Source organism: Heterocephalus glaber, unplaced genomic scaffold (assembly GCF_053883595.1).
Source record: "Heterocephalus glaber isolate CG9 unplaced genomic scaffold, H.glaber_assembly_v1.0 deba00001733, whole genome shotgun sequence".
NCBI classification, from domain to species: domain Eukaryota; kingdom Metazoa; phylum Chordata; class Mammalia; order Rodentia; family Bathyergidae; genus Heterocephalus; species Heterocephalus glaber.
Window position 1 is genome coordinate 8,145,331 of NW_028258444.1, and position 21,906 is coordinate 8,167,236.

Consider the following 21,906-nt stretch of genomic DNA (forward strand, 5'->3'; position numbering starts at 1 on the left):
AGAAATTTCATTTAACCAGCTATACTTTTATGTATCTTCCCCAAAGAGTTAAGGACATTATATTACAGCAGCACAATTCAAAATCTAAGAGTCAGCTAAGTCTTGGGAATGGCCTATATACCTATTAGTAGATGATTGGATAAATAAAAAATAGTATATATACACAATAGAGTACTACTAAGCCATAAAGAAGAACAAATTTGAGTCATTTGTAGGAAAATGACTGCATTTTGAGTTCATAATGCTAAATAAAATAAATCAGAAACAGAATGCTAAATTTTTAATTTTTTTTCCCTTGGTACCAGGGATCAAACTCAGGACCTTGTGCTTTCCAGGCAGGCACAGCACTGCTGAGCTAAATCCCCAGCTCAAAGGACTAAATATTCATTCTCTCTCTCTCTCTCTCTCTATCTCTCTCCATATATACATGTATATGTATATATATACATGTATATGTATATATATATATACTCTCCATATATATGTGTATGTATATATATATTCTCTCCATATATGTATATATTCATAGCAAAAATAAAGGCAAAACACAAGTATCACAAACTAGATGAGTTAAAGGAATGAATACAGTGATGTTAATAGAACAGGAGAAAGAAACTCCACGTGTCCAAAAAACTAAGAATTAGGAAGGAAGAAGACAAGCAGACAGTTCATTCCTTTGAGAAGGTCTCTAACAGGGTACAAAAAGATTCAACATAAATTCCATTTCCATTTGCAAATCAGTACATCAATTTAAATGTTGCAGTGCCTAAATGTCACCACATTTAAAACTGCTTTTATCTCCATTCTACCTTGTTCTATTCTTCACTCCTTCACACTTGGGTTAGACTGAATATCTCTTTTTAAATACATTGTATACAGGCATAATTGTAGTCATTGATTTTCTTTGCTTTTATCTGTTTAAACATGTCATCCCCACTGGATTATAAACTCTTTAAAAGTAGACACCCTGCTTTTTCACTGTATGTGTGACTCCAAATAAAATGCATATAATTTGGCACTCTGTATCAACTGTTCATGATGACCTAAAAAATTCTTCTTTTGCAACATTGTCCTTGCATTCCAAACAGGGCTAAGAATTGACTGAACTCTTTCTTCCTGAAATGCTTTCTCCTTTTAGTCTACTAATTCAGATGACTAAATTTTGGGCTTCTTTGCAGGTATTCCCTTCTCTCTATCTAAATTTTGAAACTTCCAAAGTCTTCTCCCATTTTCTTTTTAATGTTTCTCCCATGGAAGAACTTTATAGGACAATTGCCATACATTTATGCAATCATTTATATAATTGCTATGTTTTAGTGTATAAAATGTTCAAAACACTGTTGAGGCACCTGAGGGCAGAAAGTGAAACAGGCAAAAGTTTTGGCCCTCGTGTAGCTTACATTTTTAGGAGGAAGACAACAGAAATTGGTAAGTGTAAGAATGCTGCTGGTTATACTGAACCAAGTAGTGACCCCAGTTGATTTTGTTTTAATGAGGTCGCTCTGACTACTAGGTTCAGTATAGGCTAAGGGAAGGGAAGGCTAGAATGGATATGACTAGCTGGCTATTGCTATTATGTGGGCAGAAGAAGATCTGATTCATACCAGGCTGATCACAATAAAGGTAGTTAGAAGTGGTCTAGTTTTGGAGATTACATGTGTGTGTGTAAATATATATACACATACATGCTTATATATACACATATATCTATACTCACACAATACTATGTAATAGTGTATGTGTGTGCATTTATACTTAACTTTTTATTTAAAAAAGTAATTTTAGGCTCATAAAAGTGTACAAAATAAAACAGCCTTCCTAATGTACCAACAAATAAATATACTTTAATGATCAAACCAGAACATTAGTGCTAATTCACAGTGTATACCCTTTTTCCATCCCAGGGTAACCAATCCAGGGTCCTACTTTGGATTTAACTGCCATGTCTTCTTAGTCTTGTCCTGTTTGTGCCCATTCCTTCCTCACTCAAGATCGTGACAGTTTTAGGAGTACTAGCCATTTATTTTGTGGGGTGTCTCTTAATTTGAGTTTGTCTGTGGTATTCTCAAGATTTGATTGAGGTTATACATTTTTGGCAGGAAGTCAAGAGTCAGGCATCCTCTCATTATATCCATCCCGTCAGGAAGTACAGATACCAATACATCTTATCTCCAGTGATGCTAACTTTGATCACATGGCTGAGATAATGCCTGCTCAGTTTCTTCACTACAAAGTTATTTTATCTTTGTTCTTGATACATATCTTACAAGAAAGTATGTTGAGAGTATGAATATATCTTTAATCATAATTTCATCCACTAATTTTAGTATCTGTAAATGATTACTTGCTTGTAATAATTATTACTGGGATGTTTACCTAACAGTAATCTTCTTTTCCATCATTCTTTCTATATTTATGAATTAGGATACTATTGTCCAAAGGAATATCATGGTTTTTTTTTTTTATTCTGCTCATTCTAAATTTGTGAAACAGCTCAGGATAACACAGGAAAAAGAGATGGAAAGTTTCTCCACAATATTCATCACATGCTAGACTAACTTTCAATTCAGAGTAAATCTAAATTAATATAAATACCACATAATACAAATAAATTTAATATAAATAAAATTCTATGAATTTACCTAGAAAAGTCTGTTAACACGTGAACCATGATACATTGGTACTTTAATTGCTTCTTACATCTCCTTATACTATTCATTACTGGGCATTTAATGCTTTTATTGGGTAACATGATGCAGCAATAATAATATTTTCTAATTATTTTAATTTCTTAATTAATCTAAGCGCCAAATTGTTCTGTTTTGATTTTACTGGTGAGTGCTAAGTCTTGACAGGCTGAGGCCTACCACTTTCTACCTTGGACTCCAAGTCTGAGGTGAAGGCACAGGGCAGGATGACAGCACACAGCTGGTGTCCATGAGACTTGTATCTAGCAGTCATCAGATGCTGGAGGACATGACCTTTGAGAGGAGAATCTCCTTGGCCACCCATGTCTACAATGCTCCTTACTGTCCCAGATGCCATATGTTTTTTACTGTATGCCATTTTGCGGAAAGTAGGGTCAAGTAGTAATACTAAGCCCCTAAGCGTCCTGCCTCCATGGGTCAGGTTCATGGGTACATTGAAGTGGCACAGTTTCTGCCTTCTCATGGGTTGACCTCAATGTGGCAAATGATGACAACATTTCTAGACTGCACAAGGTGGCTCTGAACTTTGTTCCTTTTTTGAGATTCGGCGTAGTCCTGAAGACTTTTGGGATGAAAAGATACAAACGGTTCGTGACCTGATACCCTGAAATGGCTGCTGTTACTAACTGAATGTTTGTGTCCCTTCCAAAATTCCTATGATGAAGCCCAAATATCTAATGTGATAGTGTTGGGAGATGGAGCCTTTGGGAAGTGATGAAAGTTAAATTAAGTCATGAAGGTGGAGCCCTCGTGATGAAATTTGTACCATTCTAGGAGATACCGTCCTTACCTGGCAGGGGAGGTACCATGATCACTAAAAGGAGATACCAGAGAACACTCTTTCCATTGTTTTATCTTCTCATCACTGAGACACAATTCCTGACACCCACAATTTAAAGGAGGAAAGGTTTATTTTAGCTCATAGCTTATAAAGGTTTTAGTCCATAGTTGGATGCCTCCAAGGCAGTGTGGCATGGCAGAGGTACATGGCCAAAGAGAAACAACTCATGGTGTGGTGGCAGGAAGATGAGAGAGATCAAAGGAAGAAAAGAGTGAGGCATACCCTTCCAGGCCATACCACTAGTGACCCACCTCCTCCAACCAGGCTTTACCTCCCAAGATTTTATTTAGCTATAAATTCAGCACTGGACTAATCCACTAATTAGTAACATACCACCATGGTCCAATCACCCCCCAAAAGCCCCAGCTATGAGCTCATGAGGCTCTGTGGGACATCTAGATATAAACCATTACATTCAGACCCTGGCCCTCAAAAGACTCATGTACATCTCTTTATGAAAAAAGCATTTAGTCCATCTCTAAGAGTCCTAACAGTTTCAGCATTGCTGAAAAGTTCAAGTCCAAAGTCTCCTCTAAGTTTTAAGGCAAACCCTTAGCTGTGAGCCCCTGTAAAAGTCAAAAGAAAGTTTAAACACTGCTGATGTACAAAGGCAGAGGGTAGAGAGTCCCATTCCAAGGCCAAAAGCCGCCCCCCCCCCCCCGCCCGCACTGTGGTTCAACTCAGGACATTGTGCTTGCAAGGCAGATTCGGTGCCAATGAGCTAAATCCCTGGCCCCAGAGAGTCCCATTCCAAAAGAGAGAATTAGGGGTATAGAAAGGAATGAGACCATTGCAAGGCCAAAACCCAGTGGGTAAATGTTATATCTGTAGCTCTAGGTCCAGCACCCAGGGCAATATGTGGCGAAATGTAAGCTCCAATCGACTTGGTCAACTCCCTGCAGGATTGCTGGTGGTTGTAGCCCTCATAGCCTCTCTCTTAGGCCAGCTTTGTTCACTGCTTGTGACTTTCCTCAGACATTCCATGTTCCTGGCTTCTCCAAACTTCTGGGGCCTCCACTGTTCTTCCATCTTCTCACCCACAGCTTCACACACTGCCTTTTCAGGGGTACACTGCTTGACCTCCCAAACCTTCTTCTGAAATCTGGGTGGAAGCCTCCCTGACCCCCACAACTCTAATATTCTGCATGCCCTTAAAATCAGTACCCCATGGATAATTCCAAGGTCTACTATGAGCTGAAGCAGTGGTGGAGCCCTTTTGCATCTTTTTGGTAGCTGTAGAGGCCTTTGAGTGCCTAGATGGCTGAGCCCAGTGAACTGAATTCTGGGGGATCAAATCCCATTCCCTAGGGTGCAAACAGTCTGGAGCATGGTACCCTGGCACTCTCTTCTCAAAGCAAAGCCTTCATTTCCGCAATTTTGAGCCTGCAAAGGATGAGTCCTGGAAGGTTCCTCAAATCCCCGCAAGCCATTACCCTATTGTCCTGTTGAAAAGTACTGGACTACTTTTTAATGCTAATCTTTTTAGCAACCAAGCTCTCCTCTGCTCCATTTTTGTCCTCTCCAGCTTTACTGGAGTTAGCTTTCTAGTCAAACTCAAAACTTTTAAAATCATTCAGCTGTGCTTTTTGCTCTTGATTCTCAAGTTTGAGTTGGCTAAAAGCCCTCAACAATACCCATACCTTTGCTCAAATACTGGGCTGCTATGAAATTTCCTCAACCAGATTAATTGGTCTTCTGCTCTTAATCTCAGTCTCCTGCAAAGTCTCTGGACATGAGCAAAATGCAGACAAATCTTCCCCCAGAGCATAACACACTTTGCCTTCCCAACTGAAAACTTTTGAGTCTAGTCTTTACCAACTTCATTACTGTCAACATCCTGATCTTCTGAGCTCTGATCAAGATCTCCCATCAAGCTGGGCTTACATTATTTTACAGCTGAAAATCTTTCCAAATCCCTCCTGCAAGCCAGTTCTAAAGACTTCAGAACTACATGGTCAGGTCACAGCCATGGCCCCCCACTTCTCTGGAACCAAAATCTGTCTCAGTTACTTTCTCATTGCTGGGACACAATATCCGACACCTACAAATTAAAAGAGGAAAGGTTTATTGTGGCTCACAGTTTACAGAGGCTTCCTTGGCTGGCTCCAAGGAAGGGCAGCATGACAGAGGGGCATGGCAGAGGAGAAACAGCTCATGGTATGGTGCCAGGAAGCTGACAGAGATCAAGTGAGGGGGGAGGGAGACAGACCTTTCCAGGCCATGCCCTCAGCGACCTACTTCCCCCAATCAGGCTTCATGTTCTAATATCACATTTAGCTATAAATTCATTAGTGGACTAATCCACTAATGAGTATCATGCCCCATAATCAAATTACCTCCAAAAAGTCCCATCTATGAGCACATGAGGCCCTTGGGAAACACATAGATATAGGCCATTACATTACATTCTTCCTTTCCTTTTCCCATACGTAGAAGGTTTGTTAGGAGACACCAAGAAGGTGGCCATCTGCAATCCAGGAAGAGAACCCTTCCGCTTTACCAAATATTCAAGCACCTTGGACTTTTACATTCAGACTCCAGAACTGTGAGAAGTAAATTCTGTTGTTTTACCCTCCTAGTCTATTTATTTATTACAATATCCTGAGAAGACTAACACAAATTTTAGTGCTAAGAATTGGGTTTTTCTATGATAAACTCCAGGACACTTAAGAGTGGCTTTAAAACTGAGTAATACATACAAGAGGTAAGGGTTTTGAATTGCATATTAAAACTATGGTGAGGGCAAACCTGGTGAGATCTCAGATGAGGAATATGCTATTGGATACTGGAATAAAGGCAATCCTTATTAAAAAGTGGCAAAGAACTTGGATAAACTGTGTTCTAGTGTCTTATAGAAAGTAAAACTTACTCATGATGAAATTGGATATTAAACTGAGGAGTTTCATAAGCAAACTGTTGAAGAAGCAGTATGGTTTCTCCTGATTCCTTATAGTAAAAATGCAAAAGGAGAGAAATGAAGAAGCAATTGTTAAGCTAAAAGAAACAAGAACTTATAGATTTAAAAAATTCTTGGCCTCTCCAAACGATAAAAAATACTAAAGCATGTTCTGAAGAGGGTACCATAAGTATGTCTGGACTACCATTTAATAAAGACTTTATGGGACAGTACAAGGAGAAACACTGCATGTTTAAACTAAAGAAGATAGAGAGAGGCTGAAGTGAAGGAGGGTTGTCAGACTTCTTGAATTTAATAGTGTGGAATGATAGAGCTATCTGGATGAAAATATATACTATTTTTCATGAAAAGAGAAAAATACCCTTAAAAGTGATTCAGAAAACTTTAAGAACACTGTCTCAGTTTAAACAGCCAAATGACTTATGTCTGAACCTTCAGGGGTGAGAACCCTACCTAGAGCCATGAGGCTCAGTATGCCATCCCAATCGGTCCAGAGAGAAGTGCATTGTTATGGCCATGTCTACATGTCCCCTCAGAGCCTCATGCAGTCATAAGTGGGGCTTTTCAGAGATGGCTGGATCTAGAGAGTGTGATACTAGTATGAAGTATGATTCTGGGATCAAGGGTGTGTGATTACCAAATTAGTCCACTGATTGGTTTGGTGGAGTTCTAGGTGCGGATAATGGGAAGGCTCTCCCTGGATGCAAATGCTATCTACTCTAAGGACATGTAGTCTGGATATAAGAGACAAAAAGAGGGCTGCTATTGTCACTTGCAGCTTGCTGCTTGCTGTCTTTACTCTGCCATGAAGTGTTTCTCCTCTGTGATGCCCCTCAGCCATGTCACCCTGCCTTGTAGCCAGCCAACTATGAACTGACACCTCTAAAAACTGTGAGCTAAAATAAACCTTTCCTCCTCTGTCTTTGAGTGTTGGGTGTCTTGTCTCAGCAACAAAAAAGGCAACTAAGACAGGCATCAAGCAAAAGGGAATTATTAAAATCTGATAGAATATATTTTATTAGGTCTTATATATGCTTAGGATTATAAGCTCTTTCTTTTTCTTAAATTCTTTTATTGGTACATTTTAGGTATTCAACACAATTACATTTCTCATTGAGAATTGTACCTTTACATAATGCATCTTGGTTCTTATTTTTTCCCCATTCCTAGCCCTCCCTTTCACCCCCCTCCACCCTTCCCTATTTACAAAGACTTTATTTCCATTTTTGCCATTTCTCATCATTTTTCCTTTCCCTTCTTCCTTTCCCCTGCCCCTCCCACTGCCCCTACCCCTTTGGACCTTTTCTTCCTATTTTGCATTATCGATTATTCATTCTAATCATTGGTACATTTTAGGTATACAATATAATGACATTCATCATTGGAAATTTGCACCTTTACATAGTCTCTCTTGGTTCTTATTTTTCACCCTTGCCCAGCCCTCCCTTCAACCCCTCCAGTCCTCCCTATTTACAAAAATTTTGTTCCTATTTTTCCATTTTCTCATATTAATCCCATTCCCTTCTTTCCTTAAGAGTATGAGGCGATACTCTTAAGTGAAATAAATAGGACACACATGTATAAATACCGAATAGTTTCTCTGGTGTGAGAAACTGAAAGTGTAAATAAGAACTAAATGTATGATAGGTAATGTGAAATAGGAAGAAAAGGGGCAAAGGGGAAGGAAGTGGGAGGGCTAGGGGAAAGGATAGAAGGGAATGGGATTAATATGAGAAAATGGAAAAATAGGAATAAAATCTTTATAAATAGGGAGGAATGGAGGGGTTGAAGGGAGGGCTGGGCAAGGGTGAAAAATAAGAACCAAGAGAGACTATGTAAAGGTGCAAATTTCCAATGATGAATGTCATTATATTGTATACCTAAAATGTACCAATGATTTAAATGAATAATCGATAACGCAAAATAGGAAGAAAAGGTGCAAAGGGGTAGGGGTAGTGGGAGGGGCAGGGGAAAGGAAGAAGGGAAAGGAAAAATGTTGAGAAATGGAAAAAATGGAAATAAAGTCTTTGTAAATAGGGAAGGGTGGAGGGGGTGAAGGGAGGGCTAGGAATGGGGAAAAAATAAGAACCAAGATGCAACATGTAAAGGTACAATTCCCAATGAGAAATGTAATTGTGTTGTATACCTACAATGTACCAATAAAAGAATTTAATAAAAAAAAGAGTATCACTTCAATGTGCATCCATTTAGCTATAAATGTCTCCAATTTCTCATTTTTTATGGCTGAGTAGTACTCCATTTTATTAAAAAACACACATTTTCTTTATCCGGTCTCCAGTTGATGGGTATTTGGGCTCTTTCCAAGTTTTAGCTATTACAAACTGTGCTGCTATGAACATGGTTGCACATATATCACTGTGGTGTGATTCTTCTAATTCTTTGGGGAAGATCCCCAGCAGGGGAATAGCGGGGTCAAATGGGACTTCCAGTCCTAGTTCTTTGAGGTATCTCCATACTGATTTCCACAGTGCTTGCACCAGTCTACACTCCCACCAGCAGTGGAGCAGGGTTCCTCTTTCCCCACAGCCCCGCCAGCATTTGTGATTGGTTGATTTCATGACACAGCCATTCTTTCTGGAGTAAGGAGGAATCTCAGCATTGTTTTCATTTGCATCTCTCAAATAACCAGTGATGTTGAACATTTTTTCATGTATTTAGTTGCAAATTCTACTTCCTTGTCTGAGAAATGTCTGTTCATTTCAGAGGCCCATTTTTGGAGTGGGTCTTTAAATTTGGGAGGTCTGATCTTTTTAAGTTCTTTATAGATTCAAGATAGTAGACCTTTGTCTGAGGAAAAGCAGGTGAAGAATTTTTCCCACATTTTGTGTTGTCTCTTCACACTGCTGGTAGTTTCTCTTGCTGTGCAGAAGCCTTTTAATAAGAAGAGATCCCATTTGTTGATTGTTTGTGCTGCTTCACGGGCAACTGAGGTTTTGTTCATAAAATCTTTTTCTACACCGATGTCTTCAAGAGTTCTACCTAACCTCTGTTCCAACTGGTTCAGCATTTCTATTTTAATATTTAGATCTTTAATCCACTTTGATTTCAGTTTAGAGCATGGTGACAGATATAGGTCTAGTTTTAATCTTTGGCAAGTTAAAACCAATTTTTCCAGCACCATTTATTAAAGAGGCTATCTTTCCTCCAGTGAGGGTGTCTGGCTCCTTTATTGAGGATGTGATGGCTGAGTGTGTCTGGTGGTGTTTCTGCATCTTCTAACCTGTTCCACTGGTCCTCAGGTCTGTTTCTTTGCCAGTACCATGCTGTTTTTATCACAGTAGCTTTGTAGTAGAGTTGCAGGTTGGGGATTGTGATACCCCCTGCCATGTCTCTGTTACCTAGAATTGCTTTTGCTATTCTGAGTCTCTTCTTGTTCCAAATGAATTTTTGAATTGTTTTCTCAAAGTCCGTGAAGTATGCTGCTGGCATCTCAATTGGAATTGCATTGAATCTATATAACAGTTTTGGAAGTATGGCTATTTTCACTCTATTAATCCTTCCTACCCAGGAGCAGGGGATGTCTGTCCATTTGCTCATATCATCTTCAATCTCTCTTTTCAGAGTGCCATAGTTTTCAGAGAAGAGGTCTTTGATTTCTTTCATTAGGTTGATTCCTAGGTATTTCAGTATTTTGGATGCTATTGTGAAAGGAATTGTTTGTCCTATTTCTCTCTCAGTGAGTCTGTCATTCATGTAGAGGAAAGCTATTGATTTTCATGTGTTGACCTTGTAACCAGCTACTTGACTGAATTTGGTTATTAAGTGTAGAAGACTTTTGGTGGAGTTCTTGGGATCTTCTATATAGAGTACCATGTCATCTGCAAATAATGACAATTTGACTTCTTCATTTCCTATCTTTATCCCTTTTATTTCTTTCTCTTGTCTAATTGCTGTGGCTAGTGTTTTCAAAACTATATTGAACAAGAGTGATGATACTGGACATCCTTGACTCGTTTCTGATTTTAGTGTGAAGGATTTCAGTTTTTGACAATTTAGTATGATATTAGCTGTTGGTTTTTCATAGATGGCTTCTATCAGTTTGAGGTAGAGACCATCTACTCCAATTCTTTGTAGGGTTTTTATCATAAATGCATGTTGGATTTTGTCAAATGCTTTTTCTGTATCTATGGAAATAATCATATGGTTTTTGTCCTTGGCTCTATTGATATAGTGTATTACGTTGATTGATTTGCATATGTTGAACCATCCGTGCATCTCTGGGATGAATCTCACTAGATCGGGGTGCATGATCTTCTTGATGATCTTCTGCATTCTATTTGCCAGTATCTTATTAAGGATTTTTGCCAGTATCTTATTAAGGATTTTTGCATCTATGTTCATTAGTGAGATTGGCCTAGAGTTCCCCTTTTTGGTTGGGTCTTTCTCTGCTTTGGAGATCAAGGTGATGCTTGCTTCCAGGAATGAATTTGGGAGTATTGCTTCCCTTTCAATTTCATTGAAGAGTTTAAAGAGTAGTGGCAGCAGTTCCTCTCTAAATGTCTTGTAGAATTCAGCAGTGAAGCCATCAGGGCCCGGGCTTTTCTTAGTTGATAAGCTTTTTATTATGTTTTCAATTTCATTGGTTAATATTGGGTTGTTCAGAATTTGTAGGTCTTCTTCATTCGACTTTGGTAATTCATATGTATCTAGGAATCTGTCCATTTCTTCTGTGTTGTCCATCCTATTGGCATATAGGTTCTGGAAGTAGGTATTGATGATCCTCTGGATTTCTGCTGGGTCTGTTGTAATTTCATCCTTTTCATTCCTAATTGCATGGATTTGGGCCTTTTCTTTCCTTTTTCTGATAAGGTTGGCTAAGGGTTTGTCAATTTTGTTGATTCTTTCGAAGAACCAACTCTTGGTTTCATTGATTTTTTGTATCATTCTCTTAGTCTCCATTGCACTGATTTCTGCTCTGATCTTTGTAATTTCCTCCCTTGTATGAGATTTGGGTTTTTCCTGCTCTTCTTTTTCTAGAAGCTTGAGGTTCAGCATCAGGTTGTTTAATTGGGCTCGCTCTGTTTTCCTAATATGCATATTCACTGCTATGAATTTCCCTAGTAAGACTGCTTTCATTGTCTCCCATAGATTCCTATATGTTGTATTGTCATTGTCATTTAATTGAAGGAACTGTCTGATTTCTTCTTTAATTTCCTCTGTGACCCATTGGTTAATCAGAAGTGTGTTGTTCAATTTCCACGTTTGTGAAATTTTTCCACTTTCTTTTGCTATGGAGCTCCAATTTCATCGCACTATGGTCTGATAATATACAGGGGATAACTTCAACTCCTTTGCACTTACTTAAACATGTTGTATGTGTGAGTATGTGGTCTATTTTGGAGAATGACCCATGTGCAGCTGAGAAGAAAGTGTATTCTGATTTTGTGGGGTGGAAGACTCTGTAAACATCTGTTAAAGAGTTCAATTGAGTTCTAGTATTTCATTACTTATTTTTTGTCTAGTAGATCTATCTATTTGTGACAGTGGGGTGTTTAGTTCCCCCACTACAATTGTGTTAGTGTGTATATGACTTTTCATGTCCATTAGTATTTGTTTTATATAGTTGGGCACACTAGTGTTTGGTGCATAGATATTTATGATTGTCATCTCTTCCTCTTAGATTCTTCCCTTTACAAGGATGTAGTGTCCTTCTTCATCTCTCTTCTTTGTCTCTCTTAATCAGTGTTGGTTTGAAATCTACTTGATCTGCAAAGAGGATAGCTGCTCCTGCTTTTTGGGGCTCCTGTCACATGAAGTATTGTTTCCTCCCTTTAACTTTCAGTCTATGAGTTCCATTTTGAATTAAGTGTGTTGCTTGTATGCAACATATTGTTGTATTTTATTTTTGACCCATTCTGTCAGTCTGTTTCTTTTGATTGGTGAATTTAGACCATTAACGTTGATGGTTATAACTGAGATGTATTGACTTATCATTGCCATGACTTTTTCATTTTGTTGGGTTCTCCTCCTTTGCCTTTAATTTCTTGTCATGTCACATGAGTTCATTTTGCTTTGCTTCTTGAGGTTGTGATCCTCCATGTCTGTTCCTAGGATATTGTGTAAAATTCTTTGGAGTGCTGGTTTGGTATTCACAAAGTTCCTAAGGTGCTCTTTGTCATGAAAGTATCTTATTTCTCCATCAATTTTGAAAGATAGTTTCAAGGGGTACATCAATCTGGGTTGGAGGCTGTTTTCTTTTAGGGTTTGGAATATGTCACTCCAAGCTCTTCTTGCCTTGATGGTTTGTGTTGAGAAGTCTGCTGTGATTCTGATGGGCTTTTCTTTGTATGTGATTTGTTTCTTTTCTCTCACTGCTTATAGAACTTTGTTCTTCTGTTGAGTTTCTGGAATCTTAACAATTATATGCCTATGTGTAGATTTTTTTGATCAATGCTATTTGGAGTCCTATATGCCTCACTTATTTGTATGTCAAGTTCTTTTCCCCTGCTTGGGAAGTTTTCTGCCATTACTTCTGCAAAGAGTTTTTTTATGTCATCTGCACTCTCTTCTGTTTCTTCATTGACTCTGATCAGTCTTATGTTATTCTTCTTTGCATCATCTAGCAGCTGCTGGATTGATTTCTCATGTTCCCTTGTAATTTTGAAACAATTTTTCTTTTCCTGGTCACTAATTGCAATCTTATCTTCTATATCTGAAATTCTGTCCTCACCTTGGTTCATTCAGCTGTGTAGACTTTCAGTGGGGTTTTTTATCTCCTGGAAATCTATTTGCATCAGTTTTATGGATTCCATTTGTTTCCTATGTTGGGATTCCACCATGTTCCTCAGCTCCTCTCTAGATTTATTAATCATGTCTTGCACTAGGAGTACAATTTCTCCTGTTATCTGAGAAATTATTTTGATTTCATTTTTTCCAGATTCCCTTTTGTTGCCAGTTCAGTGGGTCCAGGTGGGTGAGTATCAGAGTGTTCCATCTCATTTCCCTTTGGGGTTGCTGTAGGTGATCTGGAAGTCTGGTTTTGAGACTTATTTACACATTTTCTCATTTCAACCTTGGGGGGCAGAGCCATGCTGTTGGCACCCATGCAGCTCACCTCCTCTGAGCTGGGAGAGGTGGGCCAGGGGCTGGGAGCAGTGGTAGGGATGGCGGCCCAGAAGCCCCTTCCTCTGGACCAGGAGCAGTGGGACAACGACTCAGAAGCCCCTACCTCTGGGCAGGAATTCTTTAAATGCTGAGAACTTGATTAGCTCCAGTACAGTGGTCTGGTGGTCGGGTGTCCTCTGCATCTTTGTAGTGTGGAACCAGGTGGCTGTACAGAGAAGAGGCCAAAGGAGCAGGTGGGGGGGGGTCCAGTGGATTGCTGCCAGGGCATGGGCTGATTCGGTGTTTTCAGTGCGACTGGCAACCTTGGAACCGTGTTGGCAGACCTTCCTGTCTGCAGCGGGCTGATTCAGCATTTTCAGTGCAACTCATAAGCTCTTTTTCTACTAATTTCTCCCCTTTAGAATGGGAATATCTCTCATATCTAACTCTATCCCACCACAGTATTTTGGAAGCATACACATTTTTCTGATTTTACAGATTTACACTTAGGCACAAATTTTGCTTCCAGATGAATCATGTATTGAGTCTCATTCATATTTGAGTTAGATATTTAGATGATACTTTGGACCTCAGACTTTGAAGTTGATGCTAGAATACATAAAGATTTGGAGGATTTGGGGATGGAATGAATGAATGTATTTTGGGGGAAAGACAGGAGTTTGAGGGCCAGGGGTGGAATGTTATGAATTAAGTGTTTATATCCCTCAGAATTCTTATGTTGATCCCCTAACCTCCAGTGTGATAATATTTGAAGAAAAGTCTTTTGGAAATAATTAGGATTAGGTGAGGTCAGCAGAGTGTGGCCCTCATTCTGGGATTAGTGACCTTATAAAAAGAGGAAGAGAAACCAGGTCATTTTCTCTTTTCTCCATGTGCAGACATAGGGAAAGGGAGCTGTTCTGCAAGACAGGAAAAGATCCCTCACCAGGAATAAACTTCTAGGGTATTAAATACCTATATAAAACTAAAATTATGTAAGTATCAGAAGAAAATATAAAGTTTATGACACAAATCAAAGGCTATAAAGGAAAGGCTTGACAAACTTGAATATAAAAACTTAAAATTGTAATAAACACCTTGATCAAAGTTTAAAGAGAAGTAATAGCTAAACAAAAATACTACTATCATGTTTATATACTATATAGGATTAATATCCCAAATATGAAGCTCCTATGAATCAAAACAAAAAGACACACACACAAAATACAAAATAAGCAAAGGATATGAATTGACCATTCACTGAAGAGATAGTACAAAAAACAGTGACAGCAATAAAAATCACAAGAAAGCACTCAGCTTTACTAGTGATATGGAAAATGCAGAGTAAAATAATTCAATAGGATTACTATGAGGTTGTTGATAATATTTTGATTGAGTCTCATGCATTAGCAAATGTTTGATGCTTTTACATATAGACTTCTTGCAATGTGCCAAACTCCTCTCAGTGTTTTCCATATATTAACTCATTTAATCTTCATGACAGCCTATGGTGAGGTGCTATATTGTCACCCACATCTTACAGCTGAATGAAGGGACAACATAGCTTAATGACTCCCACGATTAGTGTCTCCAGAGTCAATACACAAAAGTATTACACTATATTGTTGATAAATTAGTAGCAATTGACCATCACAAAAAGTATTTAAATGAGCACAGACACATAAACTATTGGGTGTTGAGTAGTCTGGGATCTGGATCCACAAGACTTAGGTTGGAGTCTGAATCCCACTAATTACTAGTGAGTGCAAGCAAGTCACTTTACTTCTCTGAATCCTAGAATTTTCTAACTTTACAATGGTTACACAACTCTTCCTATTACAATAATCCCCATTATCCACAGGGAATATGTTCCAGTACCCTCACGGGTTACTTTCAAAGGCAGAAGCTACCAAATCCTATGTAAAATGTGCTTTTTCCCCCATATGTATTTACCTCTTATAAAGTTTAATGTATAAATTAGGCACAGTAAGTGGTGAGAGAATATTGTATGTGACTGAGGACTCTCTCCCTCCTCCTCCTTCTCTCTTTCTTTTTGTGCTGTATTCACCATTCTTGCAATGATGGGAGATGTTACAATGCCTATATGATAAGATGTGGTGCTGATCACAATCTTCAGACACCATCTGAATGCCATAACTCCAAACGTCAAAATCGTAAAAGCTGAAATCTTAAGAACCACAATTCTGATGAAAAAGGCAATATGAGAGGAGTAGACAGCCAAATTCTGGAGAAAGGATTGGCTACAGATGGCTATGATGAGAACTTCAGTTTAAAATGCCTTCATTGGCATTCTTTCCATCTGATGAGATCCAGGATCTTGTAACGAATTAGAACTGCATTTGCCTGAAGAAGCCAAAGAAGTTACTGTGTGACAAAATTAGTTACATGCATGGTAGGAAAAGAAGGCATTTTCACAGCTATGTTGATGGGTCACCAAGTATCGCTTCTGCCAAATCTGTAGTGTCTAGATGAATGCAGGTGAAACGGACTTGTGCACTCAGACCAATACAGAAGGGTGGCACAGAGGGTGGAAAAACTTTAATAGGGAATTTTCATATCAGTGTATATTGAATCATAGATTAATTTCAAAAAGAGCTGCACCATGTAAAAAAAAAATATGAATGTATTCTCCAAACAGAAGCATCCCCTAAAAAATGAAAGCAGCTATTCATTGCAACACAAGACTTCAAATTCCCACATGCTCACAATCTTCCTATAATACACCTTTTCATACACTGAATTTTCCTCTCCTCCTCCTGCTTCTGCTTTCTCCTTTCTCCTCCTTCCTTTGCTCATGTTTTTTTCTTGAGGTCAGGGTGTTCATTTTCTCAGCTTTTCCTCTCTTCTTTAACTTTTTTTTCCTCACTATTTTAACTGGTCAACATTATTTTTTATTTTTTAATAGTTAAGAGACTTTATTTTAATAGCTATAATTACAGTGCTTGTCTAAATGAAAACTGAAAACAAGTATACATAATAAAAAACTTATCACCTAAGAAAAGCCCAGGCCCTGATGGCTTCACTGCTGAATTCTACAAGACATTTAGAGAGGAACTGCTGCCACTACTCTTTAAACTCTTCAATGAAATTGAAAGGGAAGCAATACTTCCAAATTCATTCCTAGAAGCAAGCATCACCTTGATCCCCAAAGCAGAGAAAGACCCAACCAAAAAGGAGAACTATAGGCCAATCTCACTAATGAACATAGATGCAAAAATCCTTAATAAGATACTGGCAAACAGAATGTAGAAGATCATCAAGAAGATCATACACCCTAATCAAGTGGGATTCATCCCAGGGATGCAGGAATGGTTCAATTTGTGCAAATCAATCAATGTAATACACTATATCAATAGAGCCAAGGACAAAAAACATATGATTATCTCCATAGACACAGAAAAAGCATTTGACAAAATCCAACATGCATTTATGATAAAAACCCTACAAAGAAATGGAATACATGGTCTCTACCTCAAACCGATAAAAGCCATCTATGAAAAACCAACAGCCAATATCATACTAAATTGTCAAAAACTGAAATCCTTCACACTAAAATCAGGAACAAGACAAGGATGTTCACTATCACCACTCCTGTTCAATATAGTTCTGGAAACATTAGCCATGGCAATTAGACAAGAGAAAGAAATAAAAGGAATAAAGAAAAGAAACGAAGAAGTCACATTGTGATTATTTGCAGATGACATGATACTCTACAGAGAAGACCTCAAGAACTCCACCAAATGTCTTCTAGACTTAATAACCAAATTCAGTAAAGTAGCTGGATACAAGGTCAACACACAAAAATCAATAGCTTTTCTGTACACAAACAACAGTCTCACTGAGAGAGAAATAGGGCAAATAATTCCTTTCACAATAGCATCCAAAAAATTGAAATACCTAGGAATCACCCTAATGAAAGAAATCAAAGACCTCTTCTCTGAAAACTATGGCACTCTGAAAAGAGAGACTGAAGATGATATCAGAAAATGGAAATATTATCCTTTATAAGTTATCTTTTTAAATTTTGTTTTCCGGTACCAGGAATCAAACTCAGGACTTGTGCTTTCCCTGAGGTTTCCTAATCCTATTAATGGCATGTGGGATGAGGATTGAACCTAGGACCTCGAGCATGCTAGGCCAGTGGTCTACCTCTGAGTTACACGACTATCCTTGCCTTCCCCAGAAAAGACTTAATCAAATTGGACAATCCAATTTAAAAAGGAACTCTGTAAGGGTTCTAGAATGTGGACAAAAGAAAATATCAATAATTAATAATATTACCAACAATTAATATATAAAAATACATACTTAGTTTTTACTATTTGATGCATATCACATAGTAAATTATACCTTGCTGAAGAAAGGATAGATCTATGAAATATATCCAAAGAGCAACACAGTATATAAGAGGCAAAAGATGGAACATTTTAGAGACCTAGGAAAATTTGAGGGATAAAATGAGAAGCCTTATGTATGTTCCATTCTAGGGCCCAGAGTGATTGGAGAGAATGACGAAGCTATGGATTGATTTTTATTTATTTTATGGATTATTTTATTTATTTTGTTATCATCTTTTGTTATCACCTCCTGCATCTAAAAATACATATCTTTCAAAAATATATGAAAATTATCAGCCATTGTATTTTCAAATATTGCCTATTTTTTAAGTACCTTTTAAAGTGTTTGTTTGAAATATTTTTTTTCTCCTCCTCACCTCTTAAAGGTATTGACTGAAATACAGAATTTAAAATTTGGCTGTTTCCTGGCATACTGAAATTGTCATTCTATTATTTTTTTGTTTTTCATTGTTGCTCTTTGGAACAGCTGTCAATCTTGTGGTTATTCCTTTGTAGGTGAACTGGACATTATTTCCTCTACTTTTAATTTCATCTCTTTATCTTCAGTATTCTGCAGAAATTCACTCAACAAACTTGAAGAAACCAGGTGTGTTGGTACATGCCTGTAGTCCCAGCTAACATTGAGCTCGTGAATTCAAGGCCAGCCTAGACATAGCAAGACCCTGTCTCACAAAAACAAACAAAAACAACCACAAAAAAACTTGAAAGAGGCAAAAATACCTCAGAAATGTCTAAGAGGCAAGAGGGATGGTGGTCAAAGAAAAAAATAAACATGGTAAGCCTTTAATAATAATAAAATGTAAACTATTGAAATTTCAAAAACCAAGATAGATTTAATTTCTTTTACTATATTTTCTAATTATTATGCAGTTAAGTAGAAAATAATAGCAAAGATAATTATAATAATTCCAATTTTGTGGAAATCAGTAAAATACTTCTAATTAAATTTTAAAATATACTTATAGAAGAATAATATAAACAGATAACATAAGTACTACTTACTAGAACGAGTGGTTTAAAAATTTATAGTCTTAAATATCTATTAAAATGTCCTGCATCTCTCCCCGTCCGTCTCCTGCCTGGCCGCTCTTGTCCTTCCTCCCGCTTTTTCTTCTCTCTCCTCTTGGTCTCAAAGATGCCCTTGACCACCAGCCACAGCGGAAGCGGCAGCAAGTCGTCCTGACCGCCACCCTCATCGGGTTTCTCCGGGAGTGAGGTGGCGGGGGCCGGGGCAGCTGCGCCTGCTACTCAGCACCCAGCATCCGGCACTGGCACGGTCCAGACCAAGGCCATGAAGCGGATCCTCAGGGTAATCGACAAGAAACTTCGGAACCTGGAGAAGAAAAAGGGTAAGCTTGATGATGACCAGGAACGAATGAACAAAGGAGGGAGGCTTAATCAAGATCAGCTGGATGCTGTATCTAAGTACCAGGAAGTCACAAATAATTTGGAATTTGCAAAAGAATTACAGAGGAGTTTTATGGCATTAAGTCAAGATATTCAGAAAACAATAAAGAAGACAGGACGCCGGGAACAGCTTATGAGAGAAGAAGCTGAACAGAAACGTTTAAAAACTGTGCTTGAGCTACAGTATGTTTTGAACAAATTAGGAGATGATGAAGTGCGAACTGACTTGAAACAAGGCTTGACCGGAGTACCGATCCTGTCGGAGGAGGAGTTGTCACTGCTGGACGAGTTTTACAAGTTAGTGGATTCCGAGCGGGACATGAGCGTAAGGATGAAGGAGCAGTATGAACATGCTTCCATTCACCTGTGGGACTTGCTGGAGGGGAAGGAAAAATCTGTGTGTGGGACAACTTATAAGGCTCTAAAGGAAATCGTTGAGCGTGTATTTCAGTTAAACTACTTTGACAGCACCCATAACCACCAGAATGGTCAGTATGAGGAGGAGGAGGCAGCCTCGGTGCCTACAGTGGAAGACCAGGTTGCTGAAGCTGAACCTGAGCCAGCAGAAGAACACACTGAGCAAAGTGAAGTCGAATCAATAGATTATGTAAATAGACAATTTATGGCAGAAACCCAGTTCAGCAGTGGTGAGAAGGAGCAGGTAGATGAATGGACAGTGGAAACCTAAGGTAGTAAATTCCCTCCAGCAGCAACCTCAGGCTGCATCACCTTCAGTACCAGAGCCCCACACGTTGACTCCGGTGTCTCAGGCAGACCCCCTCGTGAGAAGACACCGAGTACAAGATCTTGTGGCACAAATGCAGGGGCCCTATAATTTCATTCAGGATTCAGTGCTGGATTTTGAAAACCAGACTCTTGATCCTGCCATTGTATCTGCACAGCCTATGAATCCAACACAAAACGTGGACATCCCCCAGCTGGTTTGCCCTCCTGTTCATTCTGAATCTAGACTTGCTCAGCCTAATCAAGTTTCTGTACAACCAGAAGCTACACAGGCTCCTTTGGTTTTATCCACGAGTGAGGGATACACAGCATCTCAACCATTGTACCAGCCTTCACATGCCACAGAGCAGCGGCCACAGAAGGAACCAATTGATCAGATTCAGGCAACAATCTAAATACAGTCGCGACTACAGCATCCTCATCCCTTCCCGCTGCTTCTCAGCCTCAGGTTTTCCAGGCTGGGACGAGCAACCTTTACATAGCAGTAGAATCAATGTAAACGCAGCTCCATTCCAATCCATGCAAATGGTGTTCAATATGAATGCCCCAGTTCCTCCTGTTAATGAACCAGAAACTTTAAAACAGCAAAACCAGTACCAGTCCAGTTATAACCAGAGCTTTCCCAGTCAGCCTCACCAAGTGGAGCAGACAGAGCTCCAGCAAGAACAGCTCCAAACAGTGGCTGGCACTTACCATGGTTCCCAGGACCAGCCCCATCAAGTGACTGGTAAACACCAGCAGCCTCCTCAGCAGAACACTGGATTTCCACGTAGCAGTCAGCCTTATTATAATAGTCGTGGTGTATTCCGTGGAGGTTCTCGTGGTGCTAGAGGCTTGATGAATGATTACCGGGGCCCCGCCAATGGATTCAGAGGAGGATATGATGGCTACTGCCCTTCATTCTCTAACACTCCAAACAGTGGTTATACACAGTCTCAGTTCAGGGCTCCCCGGGACTACTCTGGCTATCAGCGGGATGGATATCAGCAGAATTTCAAGCAAGGCTCTGGGCAGAGTGGACCACGGGGAGCCCCAAGAGGTAATATTTTGTGGTGGTGATCCTAGCTGCATCTGTTCTGGCCTTGCCTTGGAAGAACTGTTCGTAGTCTGCATGTAGGTTACATGTTAGGAATAAACTGATCTTTTCCAGACTTGTCGCTAGGGATTAAATGAAATGCTCTGTTTCTAAAACTTAATCTTGAATCCAAAGTTTAATTTTTGAATGACTTTCCCTGTTACTATATAAACTTGTCTTGAAAACCAGAACATTTGTTCTTCCTCGTAAAAAGTGTTTTTCCAACTGGAAATTATTTTTCAGGTCCTAAAACCTGCTAAATGTTTTTAGGAAGTACTTACTGAAACATTTTTGTAAGACATTTTTGGAGTGAGATTGAACATTTACATAAATTTATTATTCCTCTTTCATTTTTGAAACATGCATATTATATTTTAGCACCAGTAACCCTTGAATGGCCAGATAAGCAAGCCATAGCTACATTTAGAGAACTACTTAGAAGTAGTAGAACTCATAGAAATTATACCTTTTGGACCACTCTTAAGTGATCTAAATATCAAATTATTTCTGACTTAAAACCCTCAAATTCTTTTTTACTGAACTACACTTAAAAATTATAAGTTTAAAGAATTTCCTTTTTGTTTTGTCTTTTATTATTGAAAAATGACTTGCTATTTGATCATGAAGTTATCCTATTTAACAATTAGAGCTAGCATTTCATATAATCTGAAGTTCTAAATGGTTCTCTGATTTGAAGGAGGCTGAAATATTGAATAAGTTTCCTCTAGTTATTGGCCATAACATGTATAAAATGTATATTGAGGAATTAC

The 21,906-nt window shown here is 38.7% G+C and overlaps 1 pseudogene; it reads left to right on the plus strand.

The window, feature by feature from the left end:
• The first annotated feature begins 19,045 nt into the window (after window positions 1–19,045).
• On the plus strand, window positions 19,046–21,138 carry LOC101707618 (caprin-1 pseudogene; annotated as a pseudogene).
• Window positions 21,139–21,906: the final 768 nt, after the last annotated feature.